Genomic DNA, 22780 nt, shown 5'->3' on the forward strand with positions numbered 1-22780 from the left:
CCTCTTTCTAGTATTTGCATGCCCCGCCCCTTCCTGCGCACTGCTTCCAGCCGGCTGGCCTGACAGCCTGCAGCCAGGGGGTGCTGGGAATCAGGCCAGGAAGCCCTGGAAGGCTCCCTGACCGGAAGTTGCCAGACCCTCGCCCTCGCTAAGCCCGGGACACTGCTCCCCTGCAGGCTGAGGCCTATAGATAAGGCTTGGCCGTTCGGGGACGGGCGGGGCGGGCAGAGAAGGAAAAGGACTCTGTATTTTTCTTCTTGCTCAGAGAAGCCAAGGGCAGTGCCCACTTCTCTGCATGCCTGCCTGCCTGCCTCCCTCCCTCCCTCCCTCCTCCCTCCTACTGACTTGCTGAGAACCTTCCTCCATTCGTTCGCCAGTGAAATGGATCCAAAAACCAATGAAACTCTGCTGCTGCAAAAACAGTCTTTTTCCCACGTTTGTCTCTTTTCAAAGTGCAGCGTCTGGATGGAAAAGGGAAAAAATAGAAGAATTTAAAAAATAAATAAATAAATAAATAACGCACGGCCGGGTGGCCGCAAAGTGGGAATTAAGTAAAATACATACATAATTAAGGCAAGACACAGTGACCAATTTGCTTTTATTCACACGCAAACACAATAGCGCCACTTTACAGGGTTTGGTAGTGAAGCGCTACTTTCGTTTTCTCGTCTATTTTTCAACAGCATTGTTTTCCCCAGGTGGGGAAGTGCACCATTCCTGGAGGTACTGCAATACCAGGTTGATGAGTGAAGTGGACAGAGCAAGCTACTATTCCATCTCCCTGTTCCAAAAATCAATTTAATATATGGTCCCCAGATACAGGACGTATCAGATATTAAACTGATAAGAACAGATTTTTTTTTGTTGTTGTTTTTTTTCCCTTTGTCAGGGCGTCATTTCCGGTTCAGATACATCAATCGTCACCTTCCACAACACCCTATTTATTCGTAAGTCGTTGGTAACAAACTTGGCAACAAGTGCGCAAGCTATCCCATTGACCTATTACCTGTGAAGGAAAAAGGTCACGTTAATAAAATACGTACAGTAAATTATTATTACATTTACTCCACCTGTCTCCATCCGTTTTCTCCTCTCCCCGGTTGCCAAACTGGTTCCTGGATTGAAGGAAAAAAATAAGAAGAAGTAGGTTAGTGTTCCCTCCAGGGCCCCTTGCGTGTACAAGTAGACCTCCGTCGGGGTTGCTTTCGTTTCCTGAGTCTTTCCGGGGCCCCCGCATGAACAGGCCGCCCCTTGGGTACTCAGGTTTCATCTTCGCTGTCTCCATCTGATCCGTCCAGTGCTGCATAGTCGCGCAGGAGGCTGTGGATCATCTTACGGCATCCCAGGGTTGATATCTCCTTCTTCCCTACTACCAGGCGGTTTCTGGAGAACAGAAGAACATCTTTGAAGCAGCACAGGAGCCTCCAGTATCCCTGTCGGTCTTCCAGTGCGTGCGTCCCTGGGAACAGTCCATACATCACCGAGGCAGCAGTGATGCAGGTCGTAGGTATCCAGGCCCTAAGCTCTGTGCCTATGGCCTTCAGCAGGTCCTGTGCGTACGTGCACTCCCAGAAGAGGTGGTATATTGTCTCGTCCGAGGTGCACCCTCTTGGGCAGGACTTGTATCGGTTGAGTCTTCTTGCGTGCATGCTGGCTCTCACTGGGATTCCTCCTTCGATGGCCATCCAGGGGGTGTCTTTGTGCTGGTTTGTCAGGCGTTTGGAAGCGACGTTTCCCCACACGTGGTCTGCTGTGGCTGAGGGGAGAGTGCCGATCAGCTCGCTGATGTCTCTGGCACGTATCTGCAGTTGGACAAGTCGGGGGGTCCATCCGGCGGGGCTACATGCCTCCAAGCCGAACTCCTTTACGAACTTCTCCACTTCTTTGTAGTACCATGGGGTCTCCCAGTTGTACGGGACGGTCATCAGCCACTGTGCCCATCCCAGGCGTCTCCACGTTGGCAGCAGGAAGAAGCGTGCGATCAGAAAGCCGGCATGGCTCTCGTCTTCGGCCCTCAGGGTGGTCCTCACACAGTTGCACATGAAGGTTCCCCTCAGGATGGTGGTGATGTCCGGCACTCCCTTGCCTCCCTTGTCGTGGGATTTGAACATCACCGCCCTCTTCACTCTGTCCATCTTCGAGCTCCAGATGAAGTAGAAGATCATTCTCGTGATGGCCTTGGCCGTACTGGTCTGCACCGGCCATACTTGAGCGACGTACTGGAGCACTAGCTGGGTCTCGTTCCGCAGGACCAAAGACTTACCTTCGATCGTCAGCTTCCGGAGGCTCCAGAGTCCCAGCTTCTGTCGAGTCTCTGCCAGTCTTTCCTCGCAGGTCTTCTCCGCTGCACCTTCCCTGCTGAACCAGACTCCAAGGATCTTGAGGGAGTCCTGCTTGATGGAGAATGGCATTGGGTCCCGGGGAAGGGCCCAGTGTCCGAAGAGTAGGGTTTCTCACTTGGCGCTGTTGATCTTCGCTCCTGATGCCTTTCCAAACTCAATACAAGTCCTTTCCAGTTCCCTTATGGACGGTCTGTCCGCGCAGAATACTGAGACGTCATCCATGTAGAGGGAGCACTTCACTTCTCCGCTACCTCCACTTCCCGATGCCTTCACTCCTCTGATGTTCCTGTTCTGCCGGATGCGTTCCGCGAGGAGTTCAATTACGCAGATGAACAGGAGGGGGGAGAGCGGGCATCCCTGCCTCACCCCTGATAGGACCGGGAAAGGGTCCGTACTCCAGCCATTCACTGTTGCCGTGCTGGAAATGTCTCTGTACATTGTTTTCACCACGCCGCAGAAGAAGTCCCCCAGGCCAAGTGCCCTGAGTGCCCGGTCCATGAACTCATGGGAAACGCAGTTGAACGCCTTCTCCTGGTCCAGGCTGACCAAGGCCGTTGGGACTTTGCGGCCCTTGACGTACTCGATCGTGTCCCGGACCAGGGCCAGGCTGTCCGCAATTTGCCGTCCCAGTATACCACAGGTCTGGTCAGGGTGGACTATCTTTGCTACAACTTTCTTTAGGTGGTTGGCCATTACCTGCGCGAGAATCTTGTAGTCCACATTGAGGAGAGAGATGGGCCTCCAGTTCTTGAGGTCTTCTCTCTCTCCCTTCTGTTTGTACAAGAGTGTTATCATACCCTCTTGCAGGGAATGCGGCATACTGACCTTGCCCACCATTTCCCCGTAGAGGTCCAGCAAGTCCGGCTCGATCAGATCCCACAGTTCGACATATAGTTCCACTGGGAGACCGTCATTCCCGGGTGTCTTGCCTCTCTTGGAGGTTGTGGCGGCCAAGTGCAGCTCTTCCAGGGTGAAAGGCGCGTCCAGGCCTTCTCTCTCTTCCGGACCCAGTGTCTTCGAGATGCCCTCCAGGAAACTGTCCGCCTGGGCCCTCTCTGACGCCTTTGGTGAGTAGAGTTGACCGTAAAAGTCTGTTACGACTCTCATGACGTCCTCTTTCTCACTTTGGAGGTTGCCCTCCGAGTCCCGAAGTTCCACCAGCGGTGTGTGGGCTGAGTGAATTTAAAGAAGAACGAGTTGCATTTCTCGCCCTTCTCGAGGTTCTCGGTTCTGGTCCTGAAGATGATTTTCTTGGATTCTTCCCTAAAGTACTCCGTGAGCCCTTTTCGGGTGGCGGATTGAAAGAGGCCCTTCATGTCCTTCCCCTCTATGTACACGTCTCTGAGGTTCGCCACTTACTCCTCGTTGTCCAGCAGAGAGCAGTTCAGCTTCCACGAACATGGGCCAGCGGGGAACTTCCCTGTAAGTTCCCCTCGAAACTGAGTGCTCTGTGGTCAGAGAAGTGGACAGCAACCATGGAGCTTTGCCCAGGCTTTACTGTTGGGGAGGTGAGTAGGAGGTCGATCCGTGAACGCACGGATCCGTCCAGCTTGCTCCAGGAGTAATTCCTGGTGTTCGTCCCTATGCTCCCGATGACGTCCTGGAGGGACTCCTCCTTTATCATCTCCACCAACAGCCTGGACGTCACATCCATTCCTGCAGAGCCTGGCCCACTGCGTCCATCCAACTCTACTATGCAGTTGAAATCACCACCCATCAGAATGGTTCTGGAGGTCACGAGTTGCATCCTGAGCACCCTGAACATCTCGAGTCGCTCATTCTTCTCTGGGGGGGGGCATAGACGTTGATGAGCCGAACGGGCTCACCGGCCCACGAGCCGTCCACGACCAGCACTCTGCCGTTGACCTGCTCAGTGACTTTGTCCACGGTGAAATGGCTTCCCCTGATCAGAATGGCCACTCCAGATGATTTGCAATTGTTCTCTCCAGACCAAAAAGATGGCCCATGCGTACACTGCCGTTCAAGCTGGCTGTACGACTGGGCGTACGGAATCCCGCATTCCTGCAGAAAGCAGATATCTCGGTTCTGGGTGTCCAGGAAGCGCAACGTGCCAACCCACCTGACCTGATCCTTCATGCTTCAGATGTTTAGGGTGAGCAATGATACAGCCATTGTCTCTGTGCTAACGGTCAGTGTCTGGTATCGGTACCTACTGGGGTTGAAGGCCCTGGGTGTCCCTACTGTGTTTGTAGGTTCTCCTGTTCTTCCGTTGGTCCCCACTCTTCTGCGTCGTCTCCTGTGCAGTGGATGAGCACCTCAGTTTCTACTTCCAGGTCCCAATGTTCTGGTACAGGTATGGTCGCCATGCTGTCGAGTTGGCGGTGGAGGTCCCGGAGGGTTGACTCCTCCTCTTCTTGCTTGCCTCCCTCTTCCTCTTCCATCACCTCCTCCTCGTCGCTCACTATGAGGATGGGGGTGTCGTTTTCTGTTTCATCATCGGTGCCCGCGTTGTTCACCTTCTTGCTCTTCAGGCGGTCCTCCTTCCCTTGTAGCTTCCTTTTCAGGGGGCCTGTCCGTTGGGTGGTTTCGTCTGGCCCCTCCCTGTCTTCCAGCGTCTCCAGCTTGGATCCCGTTGGTGGTGGTTCTTGTGCTGCCGCCATCTGGATCCTTGCACTGGAGCGTGTTTCCTCAAGTTTCAAGGCTTTCTGGCGCAGCGACTGGGATTGTACTTGCGCCCATGTCTCTGGTATGGGCACCCAGTCGTCCGCGTCTTTCTTCTTTCCTTTTTTGTCCGTATTCTTGGCCACCTTTGCCTTGGCAGAGGAGTGACGTGATGTCCTTGTCTGGGATGTGGGGGTTGGTCATCTCAACCGTTATCCTCTTCTCCGTGGTCGCTGGCTCCATTCCTGTTGTTACGCTGAAGTTGCTGTAGGGTGCCTCTTCCTTCTTCCCCTGAAAGAAGTCCCAGTACTTCTTGAAGAGTGCTTGGGTGAAAAAGCTGAGAAGGAAGATCATGCCTGATGCGGATGCCTGGCAGCTTAGCACTTCTTCTCCTTGGACCCCTGCTTGCTTGAGGATTTTGTTCACGAATGAGGCGCGCTCCATTTGGGGTCTGGTTTTGTCTTTCATCTCCCACCGCATGAGCTGGGTGTGCCGGTGGGTGATGCTGTACCCATTGAAGGGTTCGGGGGCTGTCCCCTGCCTGGTCCCTGCCTCTCCCTACCCTCCGCTCCCTGGTTTGGCTGCCTTGGGGTTTCCAGGGGCACCTGTTTGCCCTCCTGGTGCCTTTGGCCCTGGGGCCTGGGGTACCGGGGGTTTGGGGGGACCAGCCTTCCCTGCGCTGGTGCCCGCTTTAACGGGTGCTTCCTTACTTGCCGCTGTCCCCAGGGGGTAGGGGGTTGGATTTCTGGGCATCCGGCGGGGGGATGCCTTCTGGGGTGGTCACTGAGGGTTCAGTGTCCATGTCCTAAATTTGGTTGGTTGGGGGGTTGTGCCTGGTAATTACTGGGATACCGCCAGTTTACCATGTTCGCCCTTAGACCGTCTGACTGGGTTCCTGGGGTGTCTCCCCTTACCAAAGGTCTGGGTACTGTTCAGGCCTGTGAAGGATGTTAGGAGGTGTTTTAAGCCTCCAGCATTAGTAGGTTGTTGACCATCTCCATCTTTTCCAAATGCTGCAGTTCTTTTTTCAGCAGTGTTCTGGCTTCTAGGCAGTCATTGTCCACCACCAGGATTTTCAGCATCTTTATGAAGGGTTCAAGGCAGGCATTGAGTTTGTGGGGGAAAAAGGCAACAGGTATAGCATTGTCTCTCTGTAGGATTTTGAATTTGTAGAAGATGTCCCCAGCTCCATGCCTTACATAGTTGGCTACAATATTTCTGCCTTCTCGTATTGCTTTGAGGCAGAGGCAAAAGTAGTTCGTCAAGATGTATAGATACTGATTTGGCATGTTTTTCCCCCGTTTCTAGGGTGTTTGAAGACCATAGTTCTTTTAACCTTCTCCATTTTTGAGTTCCAAAAGAAAGTAAAAAGGCATTTTTGTAGTTGTCTCAGCGTGGCTTTATCTGGTGGGTATATTACTGCAAAGAAAAGTATTAGTGGTAAAATGACAGCTTTAATGACCATTATTTTTCCTGTCATGGATAAGGTTCTTGTTTTCCATAAACCCAATTTCTGGTTGATCTTGCTTTGGATGGGGGGCCAATTGTCCTTCCCTTCTGGGTCTTGTGAGAAGGTTATCCCCAGGATTTTTGTCCGTTGTTTTGTAACTTTTACTTCCAGTTTTGCTAGGTTGTTCCAGTTTCCTATTGGTAGACATGTGCTTTTTTCTGTGTTCAGAACCAGCCCTGATGCTTGTGCAAAGAAGTGTGTATGAAGGAGCACTCTTCTGACGGAGGGTGGTCAGGGCATAGGACAGTTACATCATCCATGTATGCAATGCATTTTGCGTGTTTTCCATCAGCTCCTGGTACAAATATTCCTTTGATGATTTTGTCTTTCCTTAGCCTGCAGAGTAGTGGTTCCAAGGCACATACAAAAATGGCTGGGGAAAGGGGGCAACCTTGGCGTACTCCTGATTTGATGTGTACTTCCTCTGTAAGTGTCCCATTCACAATAATTCTACTAGTTGCATTTTTGTATAACATTTCTATCATTTCTATGAATGAGGTGGGGAAGCCCATTTTGTGTAGGACTTTGAACAAGTAAGCGTGTGAGACACTATCAAAGGCTTTTTGTAAATCCAGGGATAAAACTCCTAAAGGGTTGCTTTCTTCTAAGGCTCTATTGATGGCGTCTCTGATGGTGATAAGGCTGTCCCAAATCTTTCTTCCTGGTACTGCACAGGTTTGGTCTGGTTCTATCACAGTTTTTAGCACCCTTTTGATTCTGTTTGTTATGAATTTGCTATAGATTTTGCTGTCCACGTTTAATAAGGTTATCAGTCTCCAATTTTTTATGTTGTTCATGTCTCCTTTTTTGTGGATTTGTTTGACTGATCCCTGTGTAAATGTGTGTAGGAAGGATTTGTTTTCTACACATTGAGTAAACATTTCAATAATGTCTTTTGCTATGACCTTCCAGAAGGTATTGTAGAACTCCCAGGGAAGCCCATCTTGTCCTGGGGCAGAGTTGCGTGGCGCTTTTTGTATGATGTTTAGGAATTCCTCTCCTGTAAGGGGGGACTATAGGAAATCTTGTTCTTCAGAGGTTAGACCTTTGTCATAGGTTTCTAGTAGATCGTCGCATGCAGATGCATCACAGTTTTTTTGTGAGAAGAGGTTAGTAAAGAAATTGTGTATCACCTGTTCTATGTCTTTTTGCTCTGTTGTTGGTTTGCCTTCTGAGTCTAACAATTCTTCTATGGGAGTGTGGTTTGTCTTTGCTTTTTAAAAAAAGGAGTTGCATTTCTCATCCTCTTCATACTTGAGGACACGTGAGTTGAACATGGTTTCCTTCCCTTTTGTTTTGAACCAATTTCTAATATCTGATTTAGTCTTCTGGATGTCTTCTTGTACTTGTATCCCTGCACCTTGAAGTTGTATGAGATTTGTGAGGGTATCTTGTAGCTCATTATATTCTTTTCTTTTGCCTGAGCTATTTCTCTACTTTTTTTAGAGAAGAAATATTTTGTTTGTTTTTTGGCATATTCCCACCATTCCTGTAGAGTTGGGAATTGTTCTTTCTCTGTTCTCCATATTTCATACTGTTCTATGAAGGCCTCCTGGGTATCTTGTGCTTGTAGGAGGGTGGTGTTCATTTTCCAGTAGGCACTACTTTTTTCCCCAATGTTGGCTATAGAGACTTCTGTTAAGAGCGTTTGGTGGTCTGATAAGCAGCTATCCTGCAGTTCAGAGGAGATGCATTTGACGTTTTCAGAGGCTAGAATGAGGTCTATTCTGGAGATCGTGTTTCCATCGTCTGAGATCAGGTATAGCCTGTGGTGTTTGGGTTGTAGATTGTGAAGGAATCTTGCAGGCTAAGATTATTAGTTTTTTTGAGGACTTATCTAGGGAATATGTTTGACAGCCTCCTACTCTATCTGTTTTTTGTAGTATGCAGTTAAAGTCTCCTAATATTATAGTTGGTGTACCTCCTACTAGGAAGTGTGGCAGATTGTCGAACAGTTCATATCTAACATTTTTTGTCATCATGCAGATGCGAAAAAGTTGTCCCCGGTACTGGACATGCAGTATTACTGCCCTCCCATGTTCAATGTTTTCTTGTTGTATGATAGAGAAATAGTGGTTTTTAAAAAGGAAACTTAACCCAGCATTTTTGTTTCCGCCCCCTGACCATATGGATGGTCCTAGCTCCCATTCTTCTTGTAAGAAGGAGTAGTTGTAGTTAAAGGGGAGGTGGCTTTCCTGCAGGCAAATAATGTCTGCATTTAGTAATTTGCAGTATTCTAGTACTGCAGCTCTTTTGTTATTTTGCTTTAAACCTCTAACATTTAAAGTGGCTAATGTGATAGCCATTAGTACGTATTGGGTGTAAGCCATAATCAAGGTTAGTTGGTTTTTTCCTTCTTGTTTCCTTGTATCTTTTCACCTTTTTGGTTGGAGGTGCTTGTCTCTTCTTCACTTCCCAGAAAGGGGTTTAGCACAAGGAGTGCCTCTGTATCCATCTCCTGTGGGGGAGATACTAGGTTTTGGAGTGCTTCAGTTAGGCCTGATAGATTGAGGCTTTCTGCATCAGAGAGACCTACCAGGCTGCTGAACCTATTTGTTGTACTGTCAAAGGAGATGAGTCCTGATAGTCCCTCAAAGGGGTTGTCATTTTTTTGTTGTGTAGCATTTTTCCTTTTGTTCCTGGTGTGGATAGCTTCCTCTGTATATTGCAGCGCTTTGTTTGTTTTCCTTTTTAGGATTCTCTGATGGTGTCTGTCGCTTTGCTCGCATATTTTTGAGAATTCCTTTTCTGCTGCTAAGTGATCGTTATTAGGCGTTTCCTCTTCTACCATTGTGTTTTCCTCCTCTTCCTCCTGAATGTTGTGTTCGGTTTCCATCTCTATGGGTTTTTTAATCCTCTGTGACTTTCTTTGTTTGTTTGACAAGGCCTTTTCCCATTCTCCTTCTGTGTTGTTTGTTTTCCCTGTTTCTTTTGGTGTGGGTAGAGTTATGTGTGTGCTTGCCTCGCTGTCTTGTGTGGCGCAATGTTGTGTTTCTAGTGGTTGCGAGATAATAATGATCTCTGGTTGTTGGCTTTCTTGTGTTTCTGGTACTGTTTGGGTTGCGCCACTTTGGTTTACTTCGGTGTTGCTTATTTCTGCTTCGGTTTGTGTGTGCATGATCTTCTCATTTTCTCTGGGCTGTGCTAAGTTCTTGTTGTTGCTTTCTGTGTGGGTGTTAGTGTCGGAGCTGACCCCTGTTGGCTTTGTGGTCTGTGTCCCTTACTTATCTCCTGTTTGTGTTGGTGGAGTGTCAGAGGGTGTGCGTGCATTATGTGTCTTTAACGGACAGTGTTTGTAGAGGTGGTCTTTAGTACCACATAGGTTGCAGTTTTTTGCTGTCTCACACTGTTGTGGTTTGTGGCCTTTTACCCCACAGTTTCTGCAGATGTCTCCAGTGCACACCTCTTTTGTGTGTCCAAACTGGAGGCACTGCCTACAGAAGATTGGTTGTCCTGGATAGTATAAGAAACCCCTATTTGGGCCTATAGAAAAATTCAGAGGTGGGTGTCTTGTCCCTCCCACCCCGGTGCTGTCTGGGGCTAGTACTACCATGTATCTTCTTTTCCCATTCCATGCTCCCCATTCGTTATGCAGTTCGGTCCCTCCCCTGACCTTGCTGCAGTGTCTGCTTAAGAACATTTCTATCTCACTGGCTGGGGCAAAGGGGTTGTACATATGTACAGTGAGGGGGATTTCCCTGGGCACAGTTATTGCAGTGAAAATGTATCCTTTCATTTCTGGGTGATTCATGTTGGTATTCAGATTGTTGAGAAAGCTTTGGTATTCTGTCTCTGATGCTAAAGTAATATCAAAAATCCCTTTTTTCCTAAAATCTTGTATGCATTTTGTTTGCGCAGGCTGTTTCTTAAAAATCTGTTTTAGCACTATTTCCATTAGGTGTTTTATAGTGCATTTTTCCTTTGCCAGTTCATCAATTTCAAATCTCACGGTAAACCTAATGTTTGACATTGGGGTATTACCTTTTGCTCTGGTGTCCTCGTAAATTGCGTGGTCTCCTGTGTTTCCGGCTGCTGCCGCGTATGATTTGGGTGCTGCTGTTGCCATGGTGCTCTGGGTGTGTATCCCCTGGCCGAGCGCTGTGCACGCCTGGGGGCTCACTGTCTCTAAACTTGTTCCAGCCACTGGTTCGGTTCTGACTGTGTTCCCTCTGTTGAAGTCCCTGGGGGGCGCCACTGAGTCACCTCGCGTGCCCCCTGGCCGAGCACCTGCCTGGTGCGCCTGGGGGCTTGCTGTGCTGGACTTAAATTCGCTCCGATATTTCCTGCTTTGCGTGCCCCCTGGCTGAGCCCCTAAGGGCACCTGGGGGCTCGCTCTTTGTGTATTCCCGCTTCCTGCTTCTGAGGGGGTGGGGGGCTGAGAGTTGTATTCGTGCCGCCCGTGGGTGGGTCTGCTTGCGTGCCCCCTGGCCGAGCACCAGCTGGTGCGCCTGGGGGCTCGCGGTGCTTAAATCTGTTCTCTGCTTGCCTGCGTGTCCCTTGGCCGAGCACTTTACAGTGCGCCTGGGGGCTCGCTTTACTTATCTCTTTTTCTCCCGGTCTCGTCGTGCCCTCTGGCCGAGCCTCTGAAGGCGCCTGGGGGGTCGTTTTACACTTTGTCAGCCTGCGTGCCCCCTGGCCGAACACCAGCCGGTGTGCCTGGGGGCTCGCGGTATCGAATGCGAGTGTTCTCTTTGGAGTCTCCCCGGGCAGAGCACCAAAAGGGGAAGCGCCCGGGGTCTCTCCAGTAAGGTGCTGTCCTTCACGTATCATGGGGATACTGTCTCCCAGTTCTAGCGGGGTATCCCCGGGCCGAGCACCGCTGTGCGCCCAGGGTTTCCCCGCCTTTCTAAATCTTGGTGCGTATTCCCACCACCCCTGTAGTGGCCTTCCCTAGCTCACCTGAGGCCTGACCGTGGTCAGGGGTTCCGATTTGGGGTGTGATTGGGTTCTTGTTCGTGAGTGTCCCCGAGCCGTGCACTATCCCAGTACGCCCGGAGTCACTCGAAAATGGCCTCCTGGCCCGCAGCTATGTGCATGCTGGTCGTCCGATTTGGAGAGGCTTCCCTTTCATCCCCCGAGTTTCTGGGCATCAGCAGGGCCCCGGACAAGCCAGGGTGCCGCAGCCCGTCCCTCCACTCAGGTGGTATCGGGTATCTCTCCAGGTGTAGGTTTCTGCCCTGTCAGGACAAGAACCAGGATTAACGTAGCCTTGCCACGGACAAGCCGTGGAGCGAAGGCCCAGTGTCTCCTAGGTGTCCCTCGAAGATGGTCACCTCGGCTTTATCTTTTTCGCCCTCGGTCACGCAACCTTGCCACGGACAAGCCGTGGAGCGAAGGCCCAGCAACAAAAGGGTTTCCAGGGGTCAAGCACCCTCTAGCTATTCACAAGTGTATTTCTACACTTAATCTTAGCCAAAAGGCCGAGATTATTATTATTTTTTTTTGTAAAAATATATCTTTATTTATAAAGTTTTTGGAACATGATACATTTTAACCAATCCCTTGTAGGGTGGTGTACTTTTTACCAATCTAGAGTGTGATGCTCGCAGGCATACACTTTGGTGGTTTCCATCTAGAAACTTTCTTATATTTAAGACATACCCCATATTGGGGTGTCTTTTATAATGTTTTTATTAGCCATTTGGCCCAGTTTTTATGTTTCCATATTTGGCTGGCTTCATCTTGGCCTAGCCTTTTAATGTCATGCATTACATGTATCATCGCTTTATTAAAACACAGTTTTAGGCATTAATTTGTGGTGAGCTGTTTGTGTGAGAAGAGTAGGAGGTTCCTGGAGATCCACAGAGTTTCTTTCCCTGCATTGATTATCTTCCATGCAATGTCTTTGTCAGATCCAGGCCGTAGAGAATGTTCTCATGATGGATGTTTGTTATGGATGTGATGTGCTTCAGTAGTTTTCCAGAGTTTTTGAGCATATGGGTAGTTCCACATTAGATGGGTTGTGGATTCCATGTGTAGGCAACCTTCTCTGGGGCATGTTGGTGTTCTCGCCATCCCTCTGTGGTGTTGGAATTGTCTGGTGGGGAGGCATTCATGAACCACCATCCTGGCTAAGTCTTTTTGCTCGTTTGTCAGGTGCTTCCAGCTTGCTTGTTTCCAAGTTTCCTCAGTCTTTTTTTCTGGCCAGTTGGAGATAGTGTTCATCGTTGCCTGGTTCTCCAGGTCGGCGGTCAGTTGTCTTGCTGTAGTTTTTTCCCCAATGTCTTGTAGAAGTGCTTTTTTTTTCTCCATGAAAGGTTCCAGACATATGTACATTGGGGGGGTGATGAGGTCAAAAACTTTGTTTTTCACCGAGTAGAGTTTGAAGCGGTGGAACAGGAAGCCTCCATGAAATTTGATGTACGCCGCACTTTTGGTGTTCTTGTTGTGCAGGCTTCTGTAGCATAGCATGAGGTATTTTGTGAGCAAGAAGTTACTGACATCTGGCATTTTCTTCCCTCCTTTGTCATGGGGTTTGCAGATAAGTTCTCTTTTCAGTTTTTCTGCTGTAGAGTTCCATAGAAATGTGAAAAGTAACCTGTTCAGTTTTTGTAGTGTGACCTTTGTTCAGGGGAAAACCACAGCTATGTACAGTAGAATTGGAAGGATGACCGCCTTTGTGACCAAGGTTTTCCCTTCCAGTGTTAGTTTCCTTGTGCGCCAGAGGTCTAGTTTGTTTGTCACTTTTTTCATAGCTTCCTGCCAGTTTTTTTCTCCCTTTGTGTCTTGGGAGAAGTGGATGCCCAACATTTTCGTAGGTTCTGTGGTGGTCTTGACTGGTAGCTTGGTCAGGTTGTCCCATTGGCCCATGGTGAGGACTGTTGTCTTCTCTTCGTTTAGTGTTAGACCAGATGCTTGACTGAAGATTTGAACGCGTAGGATAGTTCTCCTCACTGCTTGTGGGGTTTTACAGATGACTGTGAGGTCATCCATGTAGGCGATGCACTTTGCCTCTAGTCCTTTGATCCTGGTATCAGTGTTCCTCTGATGATCTTGTCTTTCCTGATTTGTATCAGTAAGGGTTCCAGTGCGCATATGAAAAGGGCTGGGGATAGGGGGTAGCCTTGGCGTACTACTGTCTGGATGCAAAAGGGGTTAGACAGTGTTCCATTTATGTTGACACAGCTGGTTGCATTTGAATATAACATTTCAATAGTTTGTGTGAAGATGTGGGGGAATCCCATCTTCTTTAGAACTTGTAGCAGGAAAGTGTGCGCTACTTTGTCAAAGGCTTTGTTGAAGTCTATAGCCAGGATGCCCACTGTCTCTTTCCTGTCTTTGGCTGACCAGATTGTATCCCTCAGTGTTATGAGGTTGTCCCATATTTGTCTGCCTGGAACTGCACATGTTTGATCCTCGTGTATTACTGTTTGTAATACTTTTTTCATCCTGTTGGCTAGGACCTTTGTGAAAAGTTTATAGTCCACATTCAACAGGGAGATTGGTCTCCAGTTGCCAATGTCTTTTTCTGGTCCTTTTTTGTGTATCAGATATATAATCCCATGACAAAACCCGTCTGGGATGGTGTTTAGTTTTATGCATTCATTAAACATTCCTATTACATCAGTGGCTATAATGGGCCAGCAGGTTTTGTAGAAATCCCATGGGAGCCCATCCACCCCTGGACTGGATAGTTTGTTACATTTTTGTAGAGCTTGTAAGAACTCTTCCCCAGTGAGTTCTTTCTTTAAAAAATCACATTCATTAGATGATAAACAGTTTTCAATGAGGTCAACATGTTGGGTTATACAATCCTGGTTTTCATTCCCCTTTTGGTACAGTTTTTCATAAAACGTTCTTGCCACTTTTGTACATTTTTCCGTCCCTTCCTGGCTTTGCCCTTCTTCATCTATCAGTACTTGGATTTCTTTGTGGGTTTGAGTTTTTTCCCTGAAAAAAAGGAGGTGCACTTTTCTCCCTCTTCATAGTGTTTAACTCTGGAATTAAAAATGGTCTCCTTCCCTTTTTCTTCTAACCAGGTGTTCATTTCTTGTTTTGCTTTTGTCATTTCTTGTTGGACTTTCATCCCTAGCCCATCTAGTTTGTGAAGGAGGGCTATTCTGTCTTGTAGGAGGTTAAAATCTTCTTTCTTTTGTGCGCTTCTTTTCCTCCCTGCGTTTTTAAAGTGGGTGGCTCTGTGTTGTTTTGTTTGTACCCACCAGTCCGCCATGGAAGTGTGATGTGGTTTGTTTGCCTGTAGGTCTCTGTATAGAGCTTCAAATTCTTTCAGATCGTTTCCCTCTTGGAGTAAGGCTACATTCAATTTCCAAAACCCCTTCCCTCTCTTCTTGTTTACTTGTATCTGGTAGGAGGCGGTTACCAAGGAGTGGTCTGAGAAGAGTGTGGGGGTGATGCGGTATTGTGTGGTATGAATGTTTTTGCTGAAGAAGATAAAATCAATGCGTGATTTTGTGGTGCCTTTGTCTGAGTGCCATGTGAAGAGAGTGCCAGGCTTGTGTTTGTCTCTGTATGTGTCTTTCAGGTTCAGGTCTTTGAGGAGGGTGTGCAGTGTTTTTGCTGATTTGTCAAAGCTGTAGTTGGTTACTTTCCCTATTCTATCTTTTTCTGTTAAAATGCAGTTGATCCTGTAAGAAAAAAATTCAGTACGTTGAACAAATCTTCCCTTTCCTTTTTTTCTGGTGAATCATAGACATTACAAATTTGGGAGGTCTCTCCGTACAAGTTAATTGTGGTTAACATTGCCCTTTTTGCACTTATAACAATTTATTTGATTATTTGCGCATTATTGTTTTTGCAAAGTATTGCTATGCCCGCATTTCTGTTCCCTCCCCCTGACCGTGCAGAAGGACCAAGAGTCCACCAATTTTTTTCTTCTGCGTAGTCTGTTTTTAGGTCAAGTGAACATTCTTGCAAACATATGATATCTGCATCAACATTATTGCAGTATTCCATTACTGTTAGTTTCTTAGTATGTTGACCAAATCCTCTAATGTTTAGTGTGGCGAGTGTGATCGCCATGAGTAACATTTGTGAACCCATCATGGTAGCATATTTTATATTGGTGACCATGGTGATTCCATATTCTCTGACATCCCACCATTCATTATGGGAGTTAGTGGACCATATTCTTCTGTTGGCCCTAAGAAAGGGGAGAAGGAGGTGTTGCTTGCCTCTTGTGGTTTGTCTGGTAATTGAGATTCCTGGGTTTCTGGGATCTCAGTTTCCTCCTGGACCTCCTCATCATCAGAGAGGTTTAGTAGCACGCTGAACTTCCTCTTTACCACTATGTCTTTTGTTTTGGGGGGTTGTTTTTTCTTGGGCGTGGTTTGGAGTTTTCCTTTCAAGTGTTCTGTGGCTTTTCTTTTTTGGCTTTTGGAGAGTTGCCATCCTTCGTTGTCCATGCCGTTTTGCTTGTCAAGTTCTGTTATCTTTTCATTTCCTTGTGCTATTTGTTCTATAGCTGACTCTATCTGTTGGACTGCTAGCACAATTTGGGAGTCAGAGGGTAAGTTGTTTTCCTGTGTTCCTTGGGCTTTGTCGTCAGTTTTGTTCTCTTGGCTTTGTGGGATCTTTTTTTGTTGTTCTGTTTTATTACTTTCATTGTTCTTCGGCTCTGCTTGCTGGTATTACTCAGTATCTTTCATGATTTCTTCTCTTAGTTTTTCCAGTGCTTCCAGATGGTCAGATTCTATCTCTATTTCTTGGTCTTGTCTGTCTCCTTGTGTTTGGCCTATTAGGTTGAAGGGGTAATTGTCTTTGCTTGTTGATGCGCTCTCGTTTTTGTCTATTGTTACTTGGGCGTAGGAGTTTTTCCTCATGGGGCACGAGTTGAAAAGGTGCTTGTCACTCCCACACATGTTGCATCTCTTTGGTTTTGGGCATTCAAAGGTTTTGTGCCCGGTTTCATTGCAGTTCTTGCATACCTCTTTGTTGCATTTTTCTTTTGTGTGCCCAAAAGTTTGGCAGGATCTGCAGAAGGTAGGCTGGTTGGGATAATTTAGGAAACCTTTGTTTGCTCCTATGGAGAAAGTTGCTGGTGGATATCTGAGGTTCCCCATGCCTGTTTCATCCTTCTTAAGTGTGCACAGGTACCTCCTTTTCCCATTCCACACTCCCAAAGTATTTTTTAGGTGCCACCCCCTCCCCCCGAATTTTATCGCAGTTTTTGCGTAGGAATAGTTCCACATCTTGGTCAGGGACATAAGGGTTATACATATGGATAGTTATTGGTATTTCTTTTATCACAGTTGAATTTGTCATGGTTATTCCCTTCATAGCCTCGTCATCCTTCCTAAAAATGTTACCATACATTATATTGCTCACTGTTGCCTCATTTGTAAAATTAAACTCATACACTCCCCTACTGGGATATTCCTGAATACATCTTAATTGGTCTATTCCTACTTTGAACAATTTTTCAAGAATTTCAACAACAATATATTGTACACCTTTAACATTTTTTTCCTCCTCATTAACTTCAATTTTGATTGTGTTGTGCCCCTGCTTTGGCACATTTTTGTTGTACTGAGAGCTTGCGCCCATTGCGCTCCAAGTTGGCGCCATCTCCCCGGGAGTATCAGATTTTCTGTATCTGTGCTTAGTCTTAGTCACTGTCCCTGCACATAGCCATCGTTGTGAAAAGGTGGGAGGGGTGTGGCTATCAAGGTGGGAGGAGAAGGAAAAACCGTGTCACCGGTGTGCTTACTAACACTGAGGGGAGGATGTGCCCAGTGACTGCGTCGTGCCTGCCTGATTGCCACCACTGCCCCAGGTACACCACGCTCCTCGAGTGCTCCGGTTGTGAGGGAGGCCCAGGGGAGGGATGTGAGGGAAAGGGGGGTCCGCGCTATGAAGGAGGAGTGGGGGCGCAGACTCACCTTGGTTAAAGCTGATTCTTTCCTTCGTGTGTTTGAAGGTGAAATTGTTCCTAGGTGTAATATTGGTGCCGGCCGCCGGGTGGTGTCAGTGAGCAGATTGCTCGAGGCAGAGGATCTGGGAGCCGGTGTGCTCTTCTCACGGTGCTGCTCTGCTCAGCTCACGATGGTCTCAGGTGCCGGCTTGAGCAGGGGCTTGTGGGTGAAGTATTGCGCTTTGGAATGCGAAGGATTTCTCTCCCTTCGGAAATTCGGCTCCTCGCTATAGAATCTGTAAATTATGAGTAACGCTCATTATTTTGTAAGTGATTCTTTATTTTAGGACGGAGCGCCGGGTACACACTTCTGCTCTGCGTGGAGCGGTCGGCGCCAATGGTTACAAATGGCTGCCTTCCGTCAACGCGTGACGTGTTTCCTGTTCCGCCTAACGGAACACTAGTGCGCTAACGCAAGTGCGTCACCACATATCTCCCCCCTTTACACATTGTAACTCAACAATAAAAGTTCTTACTTCCAGTCCATGTTAAAGTCCTTGAATCTCTCTGGTGTCTTCACTTCTCTTCCCCTTCTGGTTCTCACCTTCATCGTTCCCTCTCTGCACTCCTGTTCCATGCTCTCCCTGACTAGCGTACCACTCTTGTCTTTCATGTCCTTGTCCATCTCTCCGTTCCTTCCGCTCCTCGGCTCTTCTTGCTCTCCTGCTCCGTTTTCCTCCTCGGCTACTTCCTGCTGTCCTTCTTCCACATCCACGTACCTTCCTCTGTTACTTTCTTCTTCTCCGTCTCTTCCGACATTCTCTAGACCATCTTCCACATCACGTTCCTCTTTGATCATCCTGCTGCACTTGGCCATCCTGTCCTGTGACCATACCTTTCCGTCGCTTAGCAAGGCAGATCGGTCATACGGTTCCAAGACTTGTAATGGCGGCGAGAACTTGCTCTCACCCTTCTTCTTATGGACTGCCAGTTTGACTCTAACCCAGTCCCCTTTGTCCAGCTCTGCCTCCTTTACTTTGTGGTTCTTGTTGAAGTGAGTAGTGTAGATTTCCTGTGCTCTTTCTAGGTTTCTTTTCACTATTGCCGGAGACCATCTACTCTGTATCACCAACTTCCTCCACGCCTGATTGTCCTTGGTGAACGCTTCTCTCCCTCGCAAAATTTTGAACGGGCTGTACCAGGTGCTGCCCGGGGTGATCCTGTATGCCCATACCATCTTCTCCAGTTCCTTCTCCCAATCCAACCCATCGTTGATGGCTGCTTGGATGGTTCCCATGATCACGCGGTTAAACCGCTCCACTTGGCCATTCCCTGCGGGGTGGTAAATGGGCGGGTGCTTTACTTCAATTCCATTCCTTTCGGTGAAGGTTGTCCATCTTGTCGAGGTGAACTGAGGACCGTTATCACTAACGATGATCTTGGGAATGCCCTCTCTTAGGAATGTGGATTGTAAGAAGTTCACCACCGCCTCTGTGTCCATGGTTTCCCTAACTTCGATCTCAGGCCATTTGGAGAATTTGTCCACCAGCGCCACCACATATTTCTGAGTCCCTGTTTTGTTTAGGACCGGTCCCAAGATGTCTACTGACAGCACTTCCCACGGGCCATCCGGTATGGGGAACTTCCCCAGGGGTGGTCTGATCAGGTTTTGAGATTTGTCTGCCTTCGCACAAGATTCGCACTGTCTCACGTGCCTTTCTATTTGCATATCGACAGCCGGCCACCAGTAAGCCTGTCTGGCAAGGGCTTTGGTTTTCGTGATGCCCTGGTGTCCTTCATGTAGTAATCCCATCAGGTGTTCCAGTACTCCTTTGGGTGGTATCACCTTATCTCCTCTCAATAGGAAGATGGAGTCTTCTGCCAGAGTTAGTTCCTCCCTGACTTCCCAATATCTTCGGAGTTCTTCTCGTAGGTGCCTCTTTTCCGGCCACCCGTGGACTACATATCCCTTAATAGCTTCCAGATCATCATCCTCTTTGTACGCCTCCTCCCATTCTTGTCTACTTATCGCCTTCTCTGTCTCCTGGATCGTGGCGACCACATAGCCTGCCCATTCCTGATCTTCCTGGTCACTCCTCGCTTCCATGGCAGCTGCCCTGCTGAGAAAGTCAGCCACCTTGTTTTGAGGTCCGGGAATGTGTTCCACGTCGTAGAGAAAGTCTAACAGGCGCAGGGTCATCTTTGCGATCCTAGGCGTGGCATGCGCATTGCCGCTTGATGTTAACACACGGACTAAGGGTTTGTGATCCGTTTTTACTAAGAACCGCGCTCCCCACAGGTACTGGCGGAATCTCTCCATGGCCCATACCACTGCCAGCATCTCTTTCTCCACCACGCTGAACTTCTCTTCGTTGGGGGCCAGAGACCTGGATGCGAAGCTGACTGTGTGCAAGTCTCCATTTTCAGAGCGCTGCATTAGGACTGCTCCCAGTCCTCGGTCACTTGCATCGGTCGTGAGGATTGTCTCTGCCTGGGGATCGAATCCTTTAAGCGGGATGGCGGCGCTCATTTCTTTCTTTAAATTTTCGAACTCTCCTTGTTCCGCTTGACCCCACTGGAATCCGTTCCTCTCCTTGAGCAGCTGTCGTAGGTGGTGCGTTTTGGAGGCGAATTGTGGCACAAACTTGCTGTAGTATTCGGCCATTCCTAAGAATGACCGAACGTCCTCCTTTTTGCTCGGGGTGGGTGCGTCTTGAATGGCCTTCATGTTGGTGGCTTTGGGTCTGATTCCTTCTTCACTTATTTCGTGGCCTAAGTAAGTGACTGATTTCACTCCCAATCTGCATTTTGACCATTCCGCTGTCAGACCATTGTCCTGTAGGATCTTGAACACCTTGTGGAGCTTCTCATTGTGGTCGTGCATGGACTTCCCCATTACCAAAATGTCATCCTGAAAGAATTGGACGTCGACCACTCCTCTCAACAATTTATGCATCATCTTTTGAAAGACTGCCGCTGCTGAAGCTAGGCCGAATGGCATCCTCAGGAATTCGTAGCAGCCAAATGGTGTGATGAAGGAGGTGAGGTGTGTGCAGGAAGGGTGTAGCTTGACTTGATGGTATGCCGAGGACAGGTCCACTGTCGAAAACCACTTGATGTTTTTGGTCTTGGACAACATCTCGTTTATGCGTGGCAGGGGGAATTTGTCAACGAGTATGTTTTTGTTCAACTCTCTCAGATCCACGCATAATCTGACCTTGCCGTTGGGTTTTTGAGCTACCACCAAGGGGGAAAGCCACTCTGCACTTTCTATGGCCCTGATTACCCCTTCCTTCTCGAGCCTGTCCAATTCTTGCTGTACCGCCTCCCTGCTTCTGAACGGGATGTTCCTTACTTTGTGCATTACTGGCTTTGCACCTTCCTTCAGTCTGATCAAGTGTTTGTACTTCGCCAGCTCCCCGATTTGGCCATTAAACACTCTTGGGTACGCCCTTCTCCATGACTCCACATCGTCACTTTTCTCCATGTCCATAAGCAGGATTTTCTCGATGCCCCCCGGATTCAACTGGATCCCTAAGGCTCCCTGATCTCTCCAGCTCAGGACTGAGGGGCCTTTCTCTGCTACGTACAGTTTGCATATCGCCTGGCGGTCTCTGAATTCGAATGACAGGGGACAATACCCCAACATTGGGATCCTCTGCCCAGTGTACGTGACTGGACGCAAGTCCATGGGACGCAGTTTCTCACCGTGTGTGGATGCAAATTTTTCTTCCCCTACCTTCCTTTGGATGATCGAGATGGGGGCTCCGCTGTCCGCTATCATTTCTAACGGTATACCACCGATGTGCATGTCCAACCGGGGCTTGTCGTTGCCTGAGTCATCCATCTCCAACACTTGGACGTCGATATACAGTATTTCCTCCTGGTCATCAGTACCCTCAGAGTCATTGGTATCGTCTTGCTGTTCTCGGTCAACGAATTTCACTGTGGCCCCTTTTGGTTTCCGGCGGCATACCTTCTCGTAATGGCCAAATATTCCGCAAAACGAGCACTTTGCTCGGAACGCCGGGCACGCTTTATCATTCCCCAAGTGGTTGACACTCCCACATCTGTAGCAGCTCGGACGTCCTCCTTTGGCTCCCCTCTGGTCGGTGGAATACGTGGGCTTCTGCTTCCTGCCCTCTGGTTTTTTCTGTGGCTCCTTTTGCTTCGGGCGGTCCCCTTTCTGTTGCGTCGATATCTGGCACACCGACTGCGTACCTCCTGAGTCTTTTTTGGCTGCTTGGGCACAGCGTTTAGAGAGTTCGGCCTTCTTGACCATGGCCCAAATTTCTTTGAGTGGGGCATCTCCGTTTACCCACAGTTTGTCTTGGACATGGGAGCTCGACGTATGCATGATGATTTGGTCTCGGATGAGTTCGTCGTGTAGAGCGCCGAATTTGCATGAGATGGCGAGCTTCTGTAGGGCAACAACATATTCATCTACTGTTTCGCTACTCTTCTGTTTTCTTTGGAAGAAATTGTAGCGGTCAATCGCGACACAAACCACAGGCCGAAAGTGCGCGTCCAAGTCGGCAATGGTGTGGCTGAAAACATCGTTGTCAGCTGCGTCTCTTTCTGCTTTCACAATGGTGTCGTAGATTCTTATACCCTCCGGGCCCAGGTTGTGTAGCAAGATCTTCTTTCTGCGTTTGCTTGAGTATGGAGCGCCTGCCTCCTCCTCTAAAGCGTCGAGGTAGTTGAGGAAGTACCTCTTCCAGTCCTCCCATTGTCTCTCCGGCTCCCCTGGGTTGGTCAGGAATGGCACCAGTTGCGTGAGGGACGAGGAGTGTGCCGCCATTCTGCCTTCTCTGTTTCTGGAGGGTTGAACAGAGACTGTCTTCCCCTGGGGGCTGCCCGGAGCGTTGTGCTTGGTGGGGTCCCCTTCTTCTGGGTCACTCTCGCTGTCTACCTGTAGTTGTGCGTTGGAAGGGGTGGGTGGTGGTTGCGCCCCAGCCCCTGCTCCTGTCTGCACTCCTACAGACTCTTCAGGGCGAGTGCTCGAAGACTCTCCCCTTCCCTCGCTCTGTTCCGCCAGCTTGCTCGGCGGTCCTGCTCTCCTTGGGGTGTTGCTCCCCACTGCCCCTTGGTTCGCCTCTATTGGCGCGGGCTCCGTCGCCACGCTCGCTCGCCCTTTAGAGCCTCCGTGGCGTCTGGTGCCCCGTGTGTCTGCAGGCCTACCTCCGCCGCTGTGCAGTACTGCGTGCTTCAAAAGGGGTGTGCGCCGTGTGGAGCCAGGTGTAGGCCTCTGCCACGCTCCGTCCTGCTGTTCAGCACGTGGGAATCGAGTCCGCCGATGGGATCAGCGTTTTCCGACCTCAATCGCCGTCTGCTTGCATCTGGGGTTCTGAGCCAATCCCTTAGCCTCGTCGCCATTATAGAATCTGTAAATTGTGAGTAACGCTCATTATTTTCTAAGTGATTCTTTATTTTAGGACGGAGCGCCGGGTACACACTTCTGCTCTGCGTGGAGCGGTCGGCGCCAATGGTTACAAA

At 48.8% G+C, this 22780-nt stretch overlaps 1 non-coding gene across 1 annotated transcript; it reads right to left on the reverse strand.

Moving 5' to 3' along the window:
* Window positions 1–701: 701 nt before the first annotated feature.
* Window positions 702–894, reverse strand: LOC147707185 (U2 spliceosomal RNA). Its single transcript, XR_015297095.1, has one exon. It is a non-coding gene; the product is annotated as a U2 spliceosomal RNA (small nuclear RNA).
* Between the last annotated feature and the right edge of the window lie 21886 nt (window positions 895–22780).

Source organism: Lissotriton vulgaris, chromosome 6 (genome assembly GCF_964263255.1).
Source record: "Lissotriton vulgaris chromosome 6, aLisVul1.2, whole genome shotgun sequence".
NCBI lineage: Eukaryota > Metazoa > Chordata > Amphibia > Caudata > Salamandridae > Lissotriton > Lissotriton vulgaris.